Consider the following 21,135-nt stretch of genomic DNA (forward strand, 5'->3'; position numbering starts at 1 on the left):
ATCGTAAATAATATAGATAATTAAGAATGTCTAGGCAAGATGTGCAGAGCAGCGGAACACCAGATAAAGAACAAGAGCCTCGTCCTTGGAGATGTCAGAACAGGACATTGAAACCAGAGATAAAGGGAAATACCAACCATAAAACCAGTACGAACAGGATTTGTGGTTGGGCAACAGGCCAAAATTGCCCACTCAGCAGAAAACTGGACCAAAGTTGAAAAGTACATTGGGAGGAAGACTCGCAGCCTTCCTCTTCAGGACCACCGCCCACCCTTTGACGACCACTACTCAAGGACTAAAAGCAGATCTGCGCAAGCGTAAGGCACCAAGAGACTAATTAGCATGGAAAGCGAGAGTAGGCGGGGATAGGTCATAAATATATATAGGTGCTTACGAAATATCCATCGTTTTGCTGTATAAATTTGGCATGGCTTTTCGTTTCAGTATGCACAATAGGCAGAGAGATCCCCCATGCATCCAGCGCTGCTAATAAAGAATATACCACTTGAAGAAATTGGAATCTTAATCCTTGAATCACTGAGAAGCTCTGTGTGACAGTGCTTTGTGTTTTGAGGAAATATCTCCATCTCCCACAGATGTAAATGAAAACAAAAAATTCTATGCATAGGGTATAGATCAGAAACTGTTTTTCCACACGCAAAGAAATATGATGGGGATGAGAAGGATGGTATGAAAGCCAGGTTCTGGAATTTATTGAACAATTAATAAAGTGTTTTTGTTTGCTTGTTTGTTTTTAATTTATTGAAATTCATAAAGTTATCTGAGATATATGCCTGAAAGACCATGAAAAAGCATTTGTATCATGTGTCAATGGTACTATCTATCTTTAAGCTTACCTGCCACTCATGGAAGCAATGACTACATCTCTTCCTAAACTGGAATAAGAGCAGTCTGTAAGATAATGTCTTACATGAATTTTATACAGGTGTGAAAAGGATCCCTTGAACATAAACTCCAACTTGGTTCACCCAAGTGGAAATAATTTAATTACAGTACACATCACGATTTTAAATTAATTAAAAAAAATAATAATAATCCTTAATGTTCAACTAGCCTATTTTTTCCCATCTGCATAGAAACATCTGTGAACAGAATTTTTTAAAGCTTGTATTTTCATTAGTATGTGAACTTTGACTGGCTTATCATCTAAAATATGATTCCTGAAATCAAAATCCAGACAACTTGAATGTGTACAATTAATATGAAGTTTACAAGTTATGCTTACATAAACATGTAAAATAAAACAAACAAAAAACAACACAAACTCACTTTCTTAATAAGCACGTTTCAAGACAGCATGAACTTTAGTTAAGTTCTGCACAGTGGTTCTATTTGTTATACATTTTATCAATATTCATTCATAATATTATTTTTTATATTTTATTGTATATTAATATTTAATATAATTTAAAAAGGAAAAACAGTGCTGATTGTTCATCAAAACAAAATTGTGTTGAACATTTAACAACTGCATTATATAACTTTCAATCCTTTTTACTTCATACTGGCCCTAGCCTTGTGCCATGGATATTGTACAGTACCTAAACTCTTGATGAATACTCGGCTTTAATTTGACCAAAATTGAATCTGGTTTGTGTACTGAGTTCACTTTGCAGTCCATTCAAAGCTTTTTAACATGGTCTATCATGAAACTCTTTCAAAAGTTCACTTCCAATAGAAACTAAAACAGTACTGTAAAAACACCCATAAAAAGCTAACATTTCAGGTATCAGTAATAGCAATAATAAAAAATAAAAATAAAATGCATTGGCAGTATGTAAACCAATATTAAAAATTTTTTTGATCTTGCAGAGCTGAAAAAGTAAGCGTATTTTTATATTTCTGATGTTATGGGATCAAGATACATAAACTTGAACTATGAAATTATCATAAAGGTAATAAAAAGAAAAATTAGATTCTCAGTTAAAACAACACAGTTACCAAAACTAAGAAAAGATTAGGAGTGTGAATATGGAACATTAAGCAATAAATAAAAATGATACACTTGACAAATGTTGTAAGAATCAAATTAATGTTTTGTCAATGGATGTAATAAGGAGAAAAGGACCAATATTAATAATTAATAATTATTATTAAAGAGGTAAAATTTTATAATAAATCTAAAATGAGAATAGACAAAACACTAAAGAAATATTCTGTAAACATCACTAATTGCATCTATCTCTGTTATACGGCAATTCCAATGATGGATATCAATGTATATATTTCCAAAGCTACCCCCCAAACTGTCACACTTCTACTCACAGAACCACTGCAAATGCAATAGTTTTATTCACATGGATATGTAAGTATATTATATATACTTTAATTTGTAAAGATTGCAATGGAATTAGCATTTTAGTTTGGCAAAAAAGTGTGCTTTCAAAGTGATTATTACCTTTATGGAGCTTTGGTCATATCATAGACTTAATTTGGAGGATATGAACTGAAATTAATCCAGAAGGTGAAATAGGAGCACACCTAGGCAAACCTTGGTTTGTCTGTGCACCAGGACATTTGGTGTTTTCATTCAGACTGGATCTAATCCAGAGGATAACCCTCCAAAATGACCATAGTGGGGACACATGCTTTTCCGTACCAATGGTTCATCTAATAGCTCCAATCCCACTGACCTGCATTACTTTTGAACATACACAAAGGGTACTAGACAGCCGAGACAGTACTAATATGTTTTGTTTTCTTTTTTTTTCCTCAGAACTTGCAGTAACACAGGCTATATTTGCAAACCTGTAACTTTTGAGCATTCAATGGGAAACAACTTCCCAAGATTAAACAAGAGATAGAATGCAATAAATTTTATTTTTTGGAAATTAAAAATGTTTATAGAAAAAGTGGTTATCATGCTTCATGAAGCAAATTAGATTGTTTCAAGTAAATTTTAGCATCTACTTTAAACTTAGAAGAATATGATATTATAGATAGGAAGTTTAGGGCAAAATATTGCTACCAAAGTGAAGTAAAAAGAACAAATATTGCAAATACCGATTAAATTGTACAGTTTTTAGCTATATAAGCTTTGAAATAATAACATTAATTTGTACCTGAAAATAAAGTGAATGAGATGAAATTAGGAAAAAAAAATAAGGAAATAGACAGAAGATGATTCAATGAGAAAAATATGATGTTTATGTCATGACATTTTATAGGGTTTGCATTATTGATGATGCAAGATGCTACAAATGTTGCGGGGAAACTTTTCCTTCTCATTTTGCAAATGAAATATCTCAAGGAAAAAAAAGAAAAAAAAACTTTGTTGCTGTTGAAAACCTGGCAATATTTGCCTTAGTAATATTTAGCAATTGACAAATTACAGGGTGGCAGCCATTACAGCTATGATAATCACAAAAAATGTAGGAAGCTGTTGTCAGTAACTAACGAAACAGTCATAGTTAATGAGTATGCTTTTCTGATAGCAAGTCTAAACGGTGACTGTTGCCCCATTTGTATTAAAATTACAATAAAAACATTCTGGAGTATCTGTGAGAGGCCAAATGCATAAATGACTGAAGTAAGTAAAATGTTACAGCTTCAGAAAGGATAGCAGTGAAAGTAAATGATTAAAAATCATACCAATGGACAAAAAAAAAAAAAAGGAATTAGCTTAAAAAAATCTAAGTTCTTACTCTACTGTTCATAGACTAGATGTTTTATCTCTATTTTTATGAGCTTTTCTGCTTCAGTGGTATCATTTAACTAAGTAGAGGTAATGTGATTTGCCACCAGTGTATTTTTGGCTGGCTTTCAATGTCTACATCCTCCTGGATAGCTTAATTTGTAGTCTGTAGTCCAATTCCATGAAGATTGACCTGATTTTCTTGCACCCTGCTACAGAATAGTCCAGATATCCAGACCTACATTCTCCCAGGAAGGCATGATGCAATTCAGATCTGGATGCAAACACACTGTCATGATTAATTCCACAACAACAAGTAGATAGGTTGTTTGAGGAGACAAGGATTGACAATTTTACCAATTCACTAGCTGTATAATTACAAGAATGTATTAATATATCATCAAGTGCAATATTCCTCATACCGGAGGAATTCAGAAATTAGGATTTACCAGTCCTGGGGCTCCAGAAATGGCAATTATTACTTAATTACTTAATTATTACTGTAATCAAAGAAAAATTGTCCTTTGACGATGGACAAGGCTATGACCTTAACACATAGATTGTATCTGGCAGTTAAAAATCTATGATTTTTTCAAAATATTTTTTACACAGCAGATAATGCAAGGTTACCCTACTGAAATATATATTCCTCCTAATGTATAGGGAGTTAGTACAAAAAGCGCATGGCTTCTCACTAGTATTATTTTGACAGTAGCTTTCAGAATTTCTACCTTTGCATCAAGTAAGCAAAGTATTTATTCTCAATTCAGATATCACAGATAGTATGTTAGTGTCCCATGTACAGAACTTAGTACAGTAGTGTGATGCTTAAATAGAAGGTAGCTAAGAAAAAAAAGTTATAAGCTAAGCCTAATTAGTTTCCCCTAGGATATATCAATAAAGTGAGCTTAAAATTCTCACTGCTGTTCTGGGTTAATGTAAGAGTAACATCATTGTATTCTCAATGATGTTCATAACCACGATAAAATAATTCTATTTCTTAGGCAAAGAAAAGTTGAAAAAATAGGTTTATTCATTTATTTAGTCAGGTAATAGCAAATTAAATATTAATCAAATGTATATCAAAAATCACAGGTAATATCAAACAACAGTGAAAAATCTGCAAACGTTCATGATGTTAAGAGATGAATTGGTCTTACATATCAAAGGAGCGTATCATAGAAACAGTACGAAAAAGAGTCTACAGGAGTAATTCAAAGTATTCTATTGCCAAGATTCTTGATCTTTCATTGTTGTAATGCCACATTTTTTTTTTCAGTCAAACAGACTTGAAGTAAATGAATTCATGTTGGTTGAATTCATAACACTCAATAAAAACTTTATAATACATAATTTAAATATTATTTAATAATTAAAAACCCAATTATTAAAATAATAATCTGATTGAAGACTTTATGCCTCTTGCAGACTATGGTAGCAGAAATAATTCAACATTGAAATAAAATGGGACTTAAACCTACTGTGTGGAAAAATATTTGCTTATAGAAGAATCAGATCATATGGTTGACACTTTGTGCTTCAGATTCTATAAATTTTTATCAACAGTTTGCTGTTATGGTGCTTAAATTGATGAAAAAATGGCCTCAAGATATGGAAAACTCTGCATCCTATACCACATACATTTGGTGGCTTCCTATAGATCATTATCAGTAGTCTACTTGTACATGCATAATGGCATATCACATTGCAAAGAATAATGCCCCATTTCTTCTGGAGGACAGATTTGTCACATTTTAAAGTCCAATACTTAATTTATGTTCAGTAAATTCATGAACTTTCAGACTAGACATAAAGGAGGCCTTAAAAAACATTATAGATATCTCTATGGTATCCACACTCGGCTGATTAAATACTAACGTTACATCTACCACTACACACAATCACAAATAGATTTTGTGCTGAGAACTTCCCAGTGTTTAAAAATGAAAATCAAGAGATAATAAGATGCATGAAAATTGGATCACATACTATTTTCTCACTGACCTTCTCTTACAGAATGGTTGGAGGCAAGACAAGAATAGAATGAGATCAATTACAAGAGGTTGAAGATTTATCTTTTTAACAGAAGTTGAAAATAATATGCCTATGAGCTGCTAGTATTTGAACTTTCTCAGGAAAATACTGAAAATTCAGGTGACTTAAAATCATCTATGTTTGTTCTCCATCACAAAGCTACATAAAAAATATTAGAGTGGATGTTATTTCTATCACTGTATCATGACTCCAAAGGGACTGTCCCTGAGACATGAAAAACTAGAAGATGTTCTTTTAAACAACTGAAAACGCATCTTAGTTTAGAATCACAGAATGACTTGGTGACCTTAAAGTTCCAACCCCCCTACTATGGACAGGACCATCTTCTGCTAGATCAGGTTGACCAAAGCCCCATCCAATCTGGCCTTGAACACTTCCAGGGATGGGGCATCTCAGCTTCTCTGGCCAGCCTGTGCCAGTACCTCACCACCCTCTGAGTGAAGAATTTCTTCCAAATATCTAACCTAAACCTACCTTCTTTCAGCTTAAAACCATTACCCCATGCCCTACATGTGCTTGTGAAAAGTCCCTCTGCTTATAAGCTCCCTTTATAGGAACTAGAAGGCCTCTAAAAGGTCTCCCCAGAGCCTTCACTACGCTGAACAACCCCAGCTCTCACAGCATTATTTGTAGGAGAGCTTCTCCAGCCCTCTGATCGTTTATTTTTGTGGCCCTTCTCTGAACCCACTCTAACAGGAACATGTCTTGTGCTGGTGGCCCCAGAGCTGGATGAAGTACACTAGGTAGAGTCTCACAAGGCTAGTTAGGGAACTATATGGGAATCAAGAGGTTCAACTTAAGGAGGTTTTGTTTCTAGGGCTAAAGAACGGAATGGAAAGGAAAGGAAAAGAGATTATTCTTTCAATTGTCTTACCCTTTGAAAGTATCCAGTCACCTTCAGGATCTGTATTAATAGTGTTTGCATCAAATTCCCTCCCAAAAAATCTATCGTCAGGTCATCAAAAATCTTCATAATATATTAAGCCATGATAGGTAAAAATCAAGTGTAGAGAAACAATAATAAGACACCTATTAACAGGTCATTAATGTCATCATAATTATGATCATTATTGTAATCTGATCTATTGTTTTTGAGATATATCATCTCACTAAATTAAAATGAGAGAAAAAAAAAGAAAAAAGCAGGTTCCTAAGACCAGTTATCAGTATATGTACATCATTGCATTTAAAAAGTAAAGAGAAACGACCATTCTCTATCTCTACCCAGAGATGTTTGCATGCATGAAGAAAGCAAGCACGTGATCAAGTGTGTAAACAGAAAAACCTCAGGGCTCATTAAATTTGTAGTGATTTGTGATGTTCAGCGTAGACTCTCACTGTTTGGATTCCACAACCTGTAAGAGATTAATATAAACATAAAATAAGAGGCTAAAGCATCAAAATTGTGTTTAATATGAAACGGGTTAATTAAAAGGGATGCATAGTGCATTACATTCATAGCAAAATCACACCATAGAACAAGTAGTGGAGAAAAGAGATCACTGTAGTTAGTGCTTTGTTCTGATGACCCTGGTCAGATAAGTCTATCTATTTGCCATAAGATGAATAACTACTAATTTTGCAGATTTCTTCTCTGAATAGTCATTATACTTTTTAAAATTCTTTCTATGGAACACCAGCTTCAGATATACTATTATACAGATATACCAGCTTCAGATATACTATTTAAGGGAAGGATTCTCCTTGTAAACTTACTTATCTACAAAACCAATAGAACAAGAATGGGAAGAGAGTACTCAAACTCTCTTAGAAACTCAAACAATTGTATGTAGGCTTATATGCAAAGCTTCACTGACTTGAAATAATTTGAAGGAAAAGACGTCTTTCTCACTTCGCTCAGTACTTCTAACATTACAACAAAATCTCTCAACCACCAACACTTCAGTTTACAGCTTGTATGTCATGCCCTCATTTTCAGTGAAACCTAGCAGCCTCTGCTCATCTTTTTCTTGCATATACTATTCTGAAATTAAAGAGCTGACTAAGAATAACTCATACTGCCATAAGAAGAGTCCTTAATCAGTGAAAGGATATTATAAACCCAAATGTATGAAATTTGAACATAATAAACCTGTTTTATTATCTATGAGAAAATATACTCTTCTGTAGCTCAGAAAAAAAAAAATCTGTTATCAAAACCCTTTGCATATTCAGCTATAAATCCAGATAACCTGTGATCCTACCTAATTCAGATGCAATACCCTCAATAAAGCTGATGAGACAACCGTAACACATTTTAAAAGCTTCCATACTTGTTTGCTGCTCCCTGTTTTCTGTTACAAAGAAACATTTCTGTTAAGAAACACTTCTAATAAAATAAAAAATAACCATAGCAAAGCTATGACAACAAGGAAAGAAATGGGAGAAGGAATAAGTTCAGATTTATTTCTGAGTATTTTTTATGAAGTTTAACAGTGTTAATATCAAGCCCATGCACTTCATTTTTTCTGGTAAATATCTGTACAAGGGTCAACATCCATCACCACAAGTATTAAGTCCTTCAACACTGAATTATATATACACGTTAATAGAAAATTCACAATGTAAAAGGAAGAGCTACAATTCTAACCTTGAACACATACATAAAAAGCATTCATTGAACTCATTTGAACTCTAAATTGATTTTTACTAAACATCACTCAAGGCTAAGTGAATTTTAGTTAAAAAGTTACTATGGTATCATCTGTCCCTCTAACAAGGATGTCAAAAATAGCCTCTGGTCTACTTCCAACTGAGCCCTTATCTTTTGCAGCAACCCATCTGCTGTAACATCAATGAAAATGGATTTTTTTTTCTGAGTATATTTAAAATGCATTGACAATTATTTTAGGTATTGCAATATGCATGTGTATTAAATCTGCTTATAACTTAATGTTTGTAAGTGAAATACAGACAACAAAAAGAATCTTTTTGCTATGGTCCATGAAATTCATTTAGGGAAGATTTGTAGAACAAAGTCATTTTAAGAGTTCCTTTTCTTTGATATCTGACACTGTGAATAGAGTGACTAGTTTCTCTAAGTGTAAATTAAAAGGGAGGTAAAGAAATCTCCTGGAGGTATTGAGTCAGACTTAAACCAACCATACACATATGGGAATTAGGAATTATGTGCATTTTCATTTCAGCTAAAATTTATATTTGTAATATTTATTCTATGGTTTGTAAACACAACAAAGAAGACAAGACAAGAGGTAACAAGCACATTGTCTGAACGTAAGGAAACACTCTTTAGTACAAGGGGCTGACTGAGCACTGAAGCAGATTACTCCCAGACATTGTGGAGATGTTCAAAAGCCAACTGGACATGATCCTGGGCAAGCCTCTACATTGTCTTGTTTGAGCAGGGCTTTTAGACAAGATGACCTCCAGAGGTCCCTTTCAAACTCAGCCATTCCATGACTATGCAAATGAAGAGAATGAATTAGGGGATTCAAGTAAAGCAAGGAAAAGGAAAAATGGAGGGAGATCACAGCATACCTGTCAGCTACAGTCACTGGTCTGGAAGATCAGCAATGTAGGGATTAATTTCACTTTTTTTCCCAGCTTCCTGAGTATTTTTAAATGAAATTTGCTCCTCTGCTCTTCAGAATTTTAATGTATAAAAGAAAGAATATTTATCTGTCTTACTAGCTTGTTGATTAATTCATACACCTGGAGGTATTTTACAGAATCATCTAAAGAACTACTAAATTTGCTACCAATAAAATGAGTATGATGTAGTGGTAGTAAAACTGAAATAGAAGTGAAAACGAGAGCAGCAGTGGGAGCAAAAGCATATTTTGAAGATTTGGCTGTACAGCTGAAGGTCTTAGTTTCTTTCTTCAGTGCTAACCAGAAGCATAACATAGAATCATAAAATGATTTGGGTTGGAAGTGACCTTAAAAATGATCTAGTTCCAAACCCCCTGTCACAGGCAGGGACACCTCCCACCAGAAGAGGTTGCTCAAAGCCCCATCCAACCTGGCCTTGAACACTTCCAGGGATAGGGCATCCACAGCTTCTCTGGGCAACCTGTTCCTGTCCCCCATCAACGTAAGTCATTCATGGTCACACATAAATGAAAACAGATTTGGTAAGAGATTTGTGTTTTATTTTAAGATTAAGCAAGGGTACATAATAACAATAGCATAAAATATCATCTGTTGCTCTTAGTTAGGAGTAACAATTTCACCTTCAAAGATGATCAGACTACTGGCTGGTTGTCAAGTTAAATGAACAGATGATGGGTAGTATCTTTTGGAAGTACTTTTTTGGAGTACTCTTTTTATGAGTACTTTTACCTATTTGTTGCTCCCCCACCTTTTTTTTTTTTTTCCAGAATCAGAAAAATGAAGGACCACAAAAAGAAAAACAGCTCATTGTTAAATATCTTCATATTCAGGAAAAAAAATGTCTATACCACTTTTCCAGTGTAATTTTGCTGCAGGGTTTTTCAATGTCAGAGTTGTTTTATTAACTAAAAAAGACATTTGAGTCCAATATTTCTGAAGTGATCCGTGGCAACTGCCCATTATTCATAGAAAACACAATGCAATTCAAATTATCTTAGCCTGTCTCTCACTGAGTGAACCCTGAGCTACTGACTGAGGACAATAGGACTGCTCAGACAAGAAAACAGACCAGAAATGATAAATAAAGGAAAAAAAAATAATAAAGCCATTCCAGTGGAGCAACAGCATTATAAAAATAATAATAATAACATAATAATAATAATAATAATAGTTTCTCAGTTTAAGATGAGAAGCTCCAGGGGCAGAATACTTCATTGGGGTGAGGAATGGGAGCACAGGTAGGGCGGAACACTTCAAAGCAAAGGAAATCTGTCATGCCATAGCTGCAGATGCCTAATGAAGCCTCTGGTACCAAGAATGGTCCTGGCAAGATATTTTACCTCCCCATTTGTAAAACATGGATGATTACTTCCCTTGTCATTTGTTGCTATCAAAAAAGTGTTCATATAAGGATAATCCACCTGCATTTATTTCTGAAACAGTCATCCTCCCAATATTTTGACTTTATGAATTATTTCAAAAATACAGAAGGAAAATTCTGACCCAAACTTCAAATGAAACAATTTAGAAAACATTCTTTACAAATAAGATAAAAGACAAGCTGGGTAACAACAACTTGCCTGATAATATGCTTTAACCACTATTGCATTCAAAAATATAATCTTAATTATATACTTTACGTAATGTGGCAGGGCCAGACTGCTAGGGACAAAGATGATGAAAATCTGCACAGTTTGTGCTTGCTTTCTACTGTTATACAGTGTTTACTGTAGTCTAGTATTTCCAGTTAAGCTTCATACTCTGAGGGAACACTTATCTTCTCTTCCAGTGCCCAGTCAACTGTATTAAAATAGAAAAGGGCAATACTGAATAGTGGATTACTCCAGCTGCATAGGTGTTAAAGAGCCACATTTGCCTTATGTTCAGACACACAGATTTCTTATTATGACATTGTTAAAAATTTGGCCTTCTATCCTTGAAATGGCAACCATGTATAGGAAGCTAACATAGAACTCGTGAACTAGGGATAAAGGACATCAAATAACATCAAATTTGAGTACTTCTGTGCGTGTAAACATGCATAACTCACAAACTACAGATACACAAAAGTACTCAAGAAGACTCCTATCACATTTTTAATAACTTGAGAGATTTAATGATATAAGATTTGACTGCCTTGGTTTCTGGGAACTATATACCATGATGGAAAAAGTGGAAAAGTCATAAAATATATAAACTTGTAAGTGATGAGTTTTATATTGGAAGAGGAAATACATATATAGATTGTAGTACTCAGAAAAATATCTCCCTAGTCGCTGCTGTTTTCAGTAACTACATTTGTGAATGACCCACTCTGTCACTATTACTTCAGAAAGAAGTAGAATCATAGTAGGCCCGAAACTTTTCCAGTCTTTTGTTTTGTTTTTTGAACCTGACAAAATTTGATTACACTACACTTGGTGGATGAGCTGTTATCACACAGTTTCTTCTGTGTTTGGTTATTAAAAACAGAAAATAAATATTAAATGTTAAAGCTTATACTGTTAAAAGTGTGATGCTTTCTATTTTTATTTTTTGCTTTATTCTGCTGGGTTGCTTTTTTTTTTTTTAAACTTTCCCAAAAATGTCAAGAGAAAAATACACAGGAAGTTTGAAAATACACAGGATATCCCTCGTATTTTCCCCAGTTCCCCATGACAGCCCTATTTCTAAATTGGAGAGAGATGGATTTGAAGGCTGGACCATTCAGCAGATAAAGAATTGACTGGATAGCCGCAACCAGAGAGTTGTGGTTCACAACTCTACATCCAGGTGGGGGCTGGTGATGAGTGATGTCCCTCAGGGGTCTATCTTGTGACCGGTGCCATTTAGTATCTTTGTCATAGACAGTGGAATCGAGTGCACCCTCAGCAAGTTTGCGGATGACACCAAGCTGCACTCGACAGAAGGGAGGGATGCCATCCAAAGGGACCTGGACAAGCTTAAAAAGAAGTAGGCCCACATGAACCGCCTGAAGTTGAACAAGTCCAAGTGCAAGGTGCTCTACCTGGGTCAGTGCAATGCCAGACATGAGGACAGACTGGATGAACAACTCATTGAGAGCAACCCTGCGGAGAAGGACTTGGAGGTTCTGGTAGACAAGAAGATCAACATAGGCCAGCATTTTGGGCCCAAAAGGCCAACTGCATCCTGGACTGTTGGCAAGGCCAATGTAGGTCGACAGATGTGACTGTCCCCCTCTGCTCTGCACTTGTGAGGCTCCACTTGGAGTACTGTATCCAGGTCTGAGGCCCCCAGCACAAGAAGAAGCTGTTAGAGCAGGTCCAGAGGAGGGCCATGAAAATGATCAGAGGGCTGGAGCACCTCTCCTATGAAGGAAGGCTGAGAGACCTGAAAATGTTCAGCCCAGAGAAGAGACGGCTTCAGGCCGACCTCATTGTGGACTTTCAGTATTTTAAGGGGGCTTGTAAAAAAGATGGAGAACAACATTTTGCTCAGGCAGATAATGATAGGACAATAGGGAATGGTTTTAAACCAGAAGAAGGAAGATTTAAACTAAACGTAAGGAAGAAAAAACTTCACTCAGAGGGTGGTGGGGCACTGGAGCAGGTTGCCCACAATCATACAATAGAATCGCACAACCATTAGGGCTGGAAAAGACCTCCAAGATAGTCTGGTATAACCATCCCCCTATTACCACTATCACCCACTAAACAATGTCCCTAAGCACCATATCCAACTTTTCCTTTAACTCCCCCAGGGACAGTGACTCCACCGGTTGCCTCCCTGGGCAACCCATCCCAATGCCTTACTAATCATTCTAAGAAATTTCTCCTAATTTACAACCTGATTTGGAAGATGAGGATGCCCCATCCCTGGAGGTGTTAAGACCAAGTTGGACGAGGCCCTGGGCAACCTAATCTAGCGGGTGGCATCCCTACCCATTTCAGGAGGGTTGGTACTAGGTGATCTTTAAGATCCCTTCCAGCCCAAGCCATTCTATGATTCTATGATCTCGTTAACAAAAAATTCTCAACCAGCAACTCTCTTCTTTTATCCCTTTCCCCACCGTTTAGGAAACTCCCTCAGTATCTAGCTATTTAAAACTATGCAGTTAACTGGGCAATGACAAACCATGTAACTTTACAGAGGTAGAATAATACTCTATTTTTCTATTTATTACTTGTTGTAGCCCACATAGTAGATGTTCACAGTAAATACATTCATTTCTCCATCAAAACTCCTGAAAAGCAGGATTGGGTTCTTCATTGCACCCTAGCAGTTTCTGAATTCAACTTAACTGGTTGGCAAAGCTAAAAGCAAAATCTTATAATGTTTAATGCCAAATGAGGAGTGACATTTTTTCTCATATTGCCAGATGTAGAGATTTCTGTCTGTTCTTGTAACACGTCAACTGAAAGAGTGATCTGCAATTAAGGTACAACTCTAACACTGTGGTGTAATCCTTCCCCTCATATTCTCTCTCTTGAGATGTGCTTTGTGCGCATTGCCTAGCACAAACGGACACTATTCCTGATTGTGCTATCAGAATTAATAATAGGAAACAAAATGCCACTGAATTAAGCAGAATTACATACTAATAATTAATACATTAATGTAAATAAACACAGTAAAGATTGCATCCTAGCATGATTAATCTCTTGGACATTGACTACTACTGGCAGGTGAATTACAGTGACTGTGTATAAAACATTTTTTAACATATTTGATTTTTTTTTAATAATTATCATACCAAATTTCGTATTTGATATTCCCAAAGTATCTTTTTCAGGCTGGACTGGCTGATATAGGTGCTCTTATGTTGAGATTTTCTTCATTGGAGAGACATTCTTGAACAACAGTAGGTATTGTAAACTACTATCTGTGCTGAGCACTATTTGTATCTGACATCACAGACCTCTCCTATAATACCAACTGCATGTCCAGATTACTTATCTAGTAGACTCTTCTGTTCTTGAAGTTTTAAATACAGTAATACTGACAGAGACACTGCCATGGATCAGAAATGGTACTATGACAACCACCAGATAAACAGTCATTACCACTTAGCTGCTCTCATGCTTTTGGTAGACAACTGCTTTGAAAGCTTATCATGTTTCCTGAACTTCAGTTCATTTTATGCATGTTTTGTGCCTACATTTCAGTTTACCCTCTAAGGAGTAGTGTTTAGCTGAATACCTATTTGTTATTTTTGTACTGATAGTTGGTTATGCTGATGTGCCAGAGTGGCAAACTGAGTGTAAGTGATTTCTCAAGAACAGGGTAGGCAACTTCTGAAGAACAAGACATTGCACAGAACAGATACAGATGTTTGGGGGAGTGTGGTATGGCCAACTGCTGGCTGAGAAGAGGGGAAGCCTGGGAGCAGTAACAGGCCTCTTTCACTTGCCACCTTCAGGACATTATAAACTTTCCTCAGTAGAGAGCAAAAAATTAAGTAGACGTCTCCACTGAGGTATACCACCATCAAATTGCCAGAGAAACACAAAAACTGTGTTTTTGTGTTCAGTTACACAAAACTGTACCAGAAAGCCCAGTAATCAAAACATTCTGGCTGAACTTGGGCTTTACAGAAAAATCCTTTTGCCCAGCAAAATATTTGTGATTCTTGATAGCTCCATGCTTTGCTTTGAAAACAGGCTGTTTGGTACTCAGTAAACAAGATTTAAAGCCCCTTTTCATGTAGCCTTTGGATGTAACTTTTTAAGTGTTCGTGTCTAAGTATAGTGAATATTTTTGCAAGGACAAGAAAAAGATGTAAATTAGAGCATCTTGGATGATCCTATGGATGTCACCAAGGCTGCACAATTTTTTTGCATCAATCATTCTATTTCAAGTGAAATGCTATAGCATTTCTTTGTAAAAGTGCTTAATTTTGAATATATTATTTTCTATTTGGTCAGCATTTTGTTTTCTGGGATTTGACATAAAAGTACCTGAGAAGATAATTAAGCCTTTTCTTGAATGTCTGAAACTGCAGCTATGCTGAGGGACACAGGACAGTAACAAAATCAGTGCTCTTTAACTCTGCGTATTGGTAAGGAGGTTTGGGGGGGAAAAAAAAAAAAAACAGTGAACCTGAGTATTGGTAATGGGAAGAATGTGATTGTTGATAACAAATATATACATTAAAGACTGGGCATACTACAAGCCAGAAGGCAAAATCTGTTTTTACATTCCTCCAACTACTAATTTTGAAATTTAATATAAAACTATAGGGATTGAACTAATGATTTTAAACAAACAAACAAACAAAGATTTAAAAAACGAGACACAAACTTAAAAGCTGCAAGACTCCCAGGGCAAATTCAGTGTTATCCTACACAGGAAAATGGAAAATAGTAAACACTGGCAAACAATGTTATTTTCATCTCTGCAGCTAAATGAAATATTTTGTTTCATTACAAGTACAATTTCTTGTCAAAAATCATTTTAGGCTAAGTTTTTCATCCCATTTTCCTTACAACCAGTGCTTAGTTTCACTCCCACAGGTGCAGAACTATGGACATTGCACTGTTAAGCACTGTAAAGGCAGATCTGAAGAAGCAAGGAGATTTCATATTGAATAAAGAAGAGAGGGTGGTATCTAGAAAACAGCAGCATTAAGTTCTAGCTCTCATTCCAAAGGAATTGAAATAGGTCATCCCTCCACAGACCATGACTATTTTCCTTTACTGAAATTGTATCACTTCAAAAACATTGCTAATATTTTTGAGCCTTGAACCCATTGCCCCAAGCCTCACCAGAGAACAACATACATCATGCTGTCCGAAGGATAACTTCCTGCTTTATTTTTAAAAATAACTTTACATCTGATACTTATAAGGAATTACTTCATTTTTCATTGTGAAAAGACATTTAGTTAAGGGAACTGTGATGCTACCAGCCTCTATTACCTACCCTAGAATGCTTACTAAAAATGCCTTATTTTTATTAATATATTTTAAATTTCAATATTTCATTTAGAGTTGTCAGTGCTCATACCAAAATAATAAAATAATTGTGTATTAGAGATAAATAATAACAATGAATAATAATGGATAAATAATGATGAATAATAATGAAGATGAAAGACAGCAGTATTTTCAGTTGAGAGACATCGCATTCAGAAAAAAAAATCACAATATGTAGTACATTATGTTGTTGACAAAATATTTTATCTTCATTTCCTCAGGTTTCTTTCTGTCTTAATAAGTTACTGCCTAACTGGTTACCTACCTCAGAAATGCTGAAATTTTCAGCACTACTAGTGTTTTTGGGGAGAACTGATGGATTTTTTGATTACTTATTATAGTCATCCTGATTTTGTTTTCGTGTAATTGTTAACAGGATCAACTCACAGGTACAGATAATAATAGTGACACAATATAGATATTTGAAAGTTTTAGCCATGCAATCTGACTTCCCATTTTTACTAAAGCTGCTCAATATTAATAAAGTTGGAATAGGCCAACCAAATTATTCCTTACCTAGCTTGCAATTCATTATTAACCATCCTTTTCCCCTGTTAAAGTAACTTCTTGTGCAGCACCATACCAAGAACTACCTTACTTTTATTTTCTTAGAAAGTAAATTATACTGTTAAGTTCTTCTAACATAGATTTTTGCCTTTAGTGATTAACTTTACCCCATTTTTATTCACTTCTGTCACCTCTTATTAGGTTTTCCTTTAAAATCTCTTAATTGAGATGAAAAATGTCTATTGAACAGGTCTGTTCTGCCTATTCTTTTTTAAATGTAGGTACAATATTTGTTATTAATCATTCCTAAGGCCTGATGTTTGACTTGATAGATGTATGAATAAGCTCAAGAAACTTGCAATTCCATGTGCCAGCTGCTTCTGGTATGGCAACGCTACAATCATCCTAATTTGAGCACTTTACAGCACAGGGAGTCACAACCACAATCCGAGAGTTTCACCATCACATCCCTATCCCTCACATGCTTCTCTTGATAGTTATGTGATAAAGACAGACTTATTGCACTTCACCTTGATTATGCAGCAATGCACATGTGGCACAGCTGTACATGGGTTAAACTGTACCTGAAAATGTAGCTCCCTGAATGCTTTATCTACTACAGACAAGGAAGTTTCCATGTTCATGGTTTCATTTTCATTCTCCATATTGTCTTTGCTAACACCATGTTTCAGAGTCCTTAACAAAGACTTGTACAAAGCATTTATCTTTCTTTCAAGATAAAGGTAGATTTTTTCTATTTCTACTAGAATAACCCCTCCTTCCCTTACTTCTTTAAAATTTATTTTTTTTATCTAAGTAACTCCTTGATGACTGTCAATATGCTTTGAAAAGTTTAATTTATTATAACTGTTTGTTTCCCATTTCTCTTTTTTTTTTCCCCCCTTTTAAATTATGGGGTTGGTGGTTCTGTTCATTTTCTGGACAGCTTTTTTTTTTGTTGTTTGTTTTCTTCATTCCTTTGGTCTTATATTCAGCTTACCTGGCAACAGACTATCACAGGAATATGACACAGCTGCTTGTTTTTTAGTCTGCAAGAGACTCTAGCCTGAATAAAAATTTTCCAATATAAGAAGTCCACAAAATGACAGGTGATTGTGAGGCAAACTACACATCACCAACAGTTCAAACATTTTGTTGAAACATTACCTTTATAGAAAAAATGTTGTGTGCTAGACTTCTTTTCTGCGTCTGGAAATGGAGAATTCTTGTTTCTAACTGATGAAACTCTAACTCGTGTCTCACCATCTTGAAAAGATCCTGCCTACCAGTTATCAAACACCGTATCTGTGAGAACAGCAGCAACCATTTGAAACGGCTTTTTAACCAATTGTAGCTGTGGTTCTTCAGGGAACTGTCATCAGTTCAGAATTCCCAACAAGTTTTGAAACCCTCAAATAATAATACAAACTTATTATAGATCCTCGCTATGCTAATTCTTGCCTCTTGTATGCACAGCTTTAACACAGCTATTTGGAGGTTTCTGATACGCTGTTGAGAAACGCATACACACAGATGAATGTACAAGCACTTGCAACATGTCTAAGAAATACTTTTCTTTCATAAGCAACTGTTCTTTAGGGACTTTCAAAGCATTGCCCTGAAATTTTGAAAACCATGTTCAGAAACGCAGTAAGGTTCTTTCTTTAAGGTATTTATTCTAAAGTTGTTGTGGTTGACTCTAGCCAGCAGCCAAACAACTACCCAGCTTCTCACTCCCTCCCCTTTCCATGGGATAGAGAGAAAATAGAAGGGTGAAGATAAGACTCATGAATCAAGATAATGATCATTTAACAGGAAAAGAAAAAGTGTGTGTAGCAAAAACAATTCATCCACTACTTCCCATCAGCAGGTGGATGTCCAGCCGTGTCCTAGGAAACAGCAACATAGCAAAGTTGCTTGGGAAGACAAACAATATAACTGTGAATATTCCTCCTTCTTCCACTTTTCGATGATCTCTTATTGCTGAGCATGGCATCACCATATGTTATAGAATATCCCTTTGGTCCACTGGGGTCACTTGTCCTGGCTGTGCGCCCTCCCAGCCTCTTGCCCAACCCAGCCTTCTCACTGGAGTCACAGAGTAGGAAAAAGAGAAAGCCTGGACACTGTACAAGCACTATTCAGTAACAGCCAAAACACCGGGGTGTTATCAACACTGTTTTAGCCACAGCTATGAAGTACAGACTAATTCCAATGAGTGTTAAGAGTTATGGAGTCCTAAGCTCCCTTTAGAAAAATCCACTGTGTGTCATTCCATAATGAGAAATACAATGCAACAGCATGTATTAAGCACAGTCTGACACACCTAGTGATTTTTAATGAAATCTCTGGTGTGGCATCTGTACAATAGTACCACTGCTTATTGTTTTTCCCTCTGATGCTGTGAAGTTACAATTCAGTAAACTTCCACTTATCACCACATTTCTGTACAGACTTACATTGACCAGACAAACAACCTCAGCACACTAAGTTTAGCTAAATTATCTGAAAGAATGTTTGTTTACTTTATGATGTTGCGACTACTTAAGGAAGCTTAGAGGAAAAGATCTAGAAAGCTGAGTTTCCTTGTTTGAGGGAAAGTATAAATTCAACATCATCATTTCTTTTCCTTGTTCAGCTTTGACACTCTGGCCTTCTCTGATGTGGTTTTATTGATTCATCTGAGCATTTCTATCAGTCTGAAGTGTTTCATTCATGAAATATCTTTTTTTTTTTTTTTAACCTTTCAGATCTGTAGCAAAGAGTGTTTCTGTAGGACAAACATGGCTGCAAAGTAAACTTAAAACTCAACAAAACCTTGAGATTTATTCCACGCTGTTAATGAAGAAAACCTTTTTTTTTAAAATCAAAATTCAGCAAGTTGTATGGCATCAATACAATTATGTCCATTCACAATGTGAACTGCTGTAAGAAATCTTTAAAATATCCCAATTAAAGAGAGTCAGACAACTACAAAAATAAGACCACAATTGCATCTTTCTCTCCTCTCAACTTTTTCCTCTGTCTCCCTTTCTCCCTTCCTTCCCCCCAGTCCCTCGAATCAAGTGGACTTACCAGAGCAATGTTAAAAGGTCTAGCTGATGTCTTATCATTCTCTACAGAGCTTTGACGAACATCAAAGTATAAAAGCCTTTACCAGCTGTAAAAAAGTTTTAGGAGAAAACAGAAGTGATTAATAGCAATCACATCCTGTGCATTAAAGAACCCAGGAAAAACTAACAAAACAGACCTAGTTCTTTCCTCAATGATATTTTTTCATCTCCTCTCAAGCATTCTACTTTCTGCTGTTGACTGAAGAGACAAAATGATATGAGAAAGATGGATAAATATTTATCCATATGGTATGAAAGTGCCCATTATAAGCATAACTCGAAAGAATTTTTAAACTTTAACTATGTATTGGATTAAAAAAAAACAAACAATATTAATCCCACACAACAGCACAGTGATTTCTTCCCAGAGCTGTCTAAACAATGCTAGAAGAATATCAGCAACAACTAAAAAGCAAGATACCTATATTCCATTATCACTTTTTTTTTTTAATTTCCAATAATGCAATCACATCAGTGAAGCAAGCATCTGAAAATGACAGACTAAACTACACATTGGTGTTACTGATGCTACATAGAGGACATGGCTTTGCTTTTTTGAGCAAACGGCCTCTTAGCAAAACCGTAGTGTAAAGCAGCCAGGTCTACTCTACTCTCAAGTGGACAGGAGGACTTAGGTAAGACTACTTACACTGCACTTCACACTAAATTAAACACACAGATCCACTAATTCTGACACACATGAAGCTCTTATAGCTCTTAATGCCATGAACTGTAGATATAGCTGATTTGGCTTTTCACAAATGTTAAACTGCTTAATTAGCTTCAATTTAGAGCTAGGTCAAATCCACATACCTCCATCACTTTCTCTTTCAGCCAACCTAATTGCCTGGAAGTCTTTCTAGCACTGACAGCATCATCAGTCTGCTGCTTTCCAGATTACAAAAAGAATAACACAAATGAAAAATTGCAAAGTTAAAGTCAAAGGACAGAGGGAGACTGAAGAGACCTAGAAGCAAAAGAAATGGACAGACCTCAAGAGGTCATAAAAGAATTTGATTCCAACTTGGAAAAACAGTAGTAGTCCTTCAGTTATCTATGCAAGGTAACACCTACCAGAGACAAATAAAAATAGTTTCCATTTAAGAAATAAAATGTATATATAGGTATGTGAGACCAGCCACACTACATACAAGGATACTAAGGGAGATGGACAATACCATTGCAAGGTAGTTCTCCATCATCTTTAAAAGGCCATGGTGATTAGGGAACCTCCCTAATCTGTAATCAACAGCTCAATATCTGAATAGGTGTCAGCGGTGGGTGCAATTATCTTATT

General features: G+C 35.6%; 1 long non-coding RNA gene across 1 annotated transcript; it reads right to left on the bottom strand.

The window, feature by feature from the left end:
* Nucleotides 1–686: 686 nt before the first annotated feature.
* Nucleotides 687–21,118, bottom strand: LOC310895429. Its single transcript, XR_014580681.1, has 4 exons — nucleotides 20,831–21,118; nucleotides 20,652–20,723; nucleotides 19,801–19,885; nucleotides 687–7,065 (listed from the first exon to the last, which is right to left on the bottom strand). It is a non-coding gene; the product is annotated as an uncharacterized lncRNA (long non-coding RNA).
* Between the last annotated feature and the right edge of the window lie 17 nt (nucleotides 21,119–21,135).

The sequence above is a fragment of the Anser anser genome (genome assembly GCF_964211835.1).
Source record: "Anser anser genome assembly, chromosome: 2".
NCBI classification, from domain to species: domain Eukaryota; kingdom Metazoa; phylum Chordata; class Aves; order Anseriformes; family Anatidae; genus Anser; species Anser anser.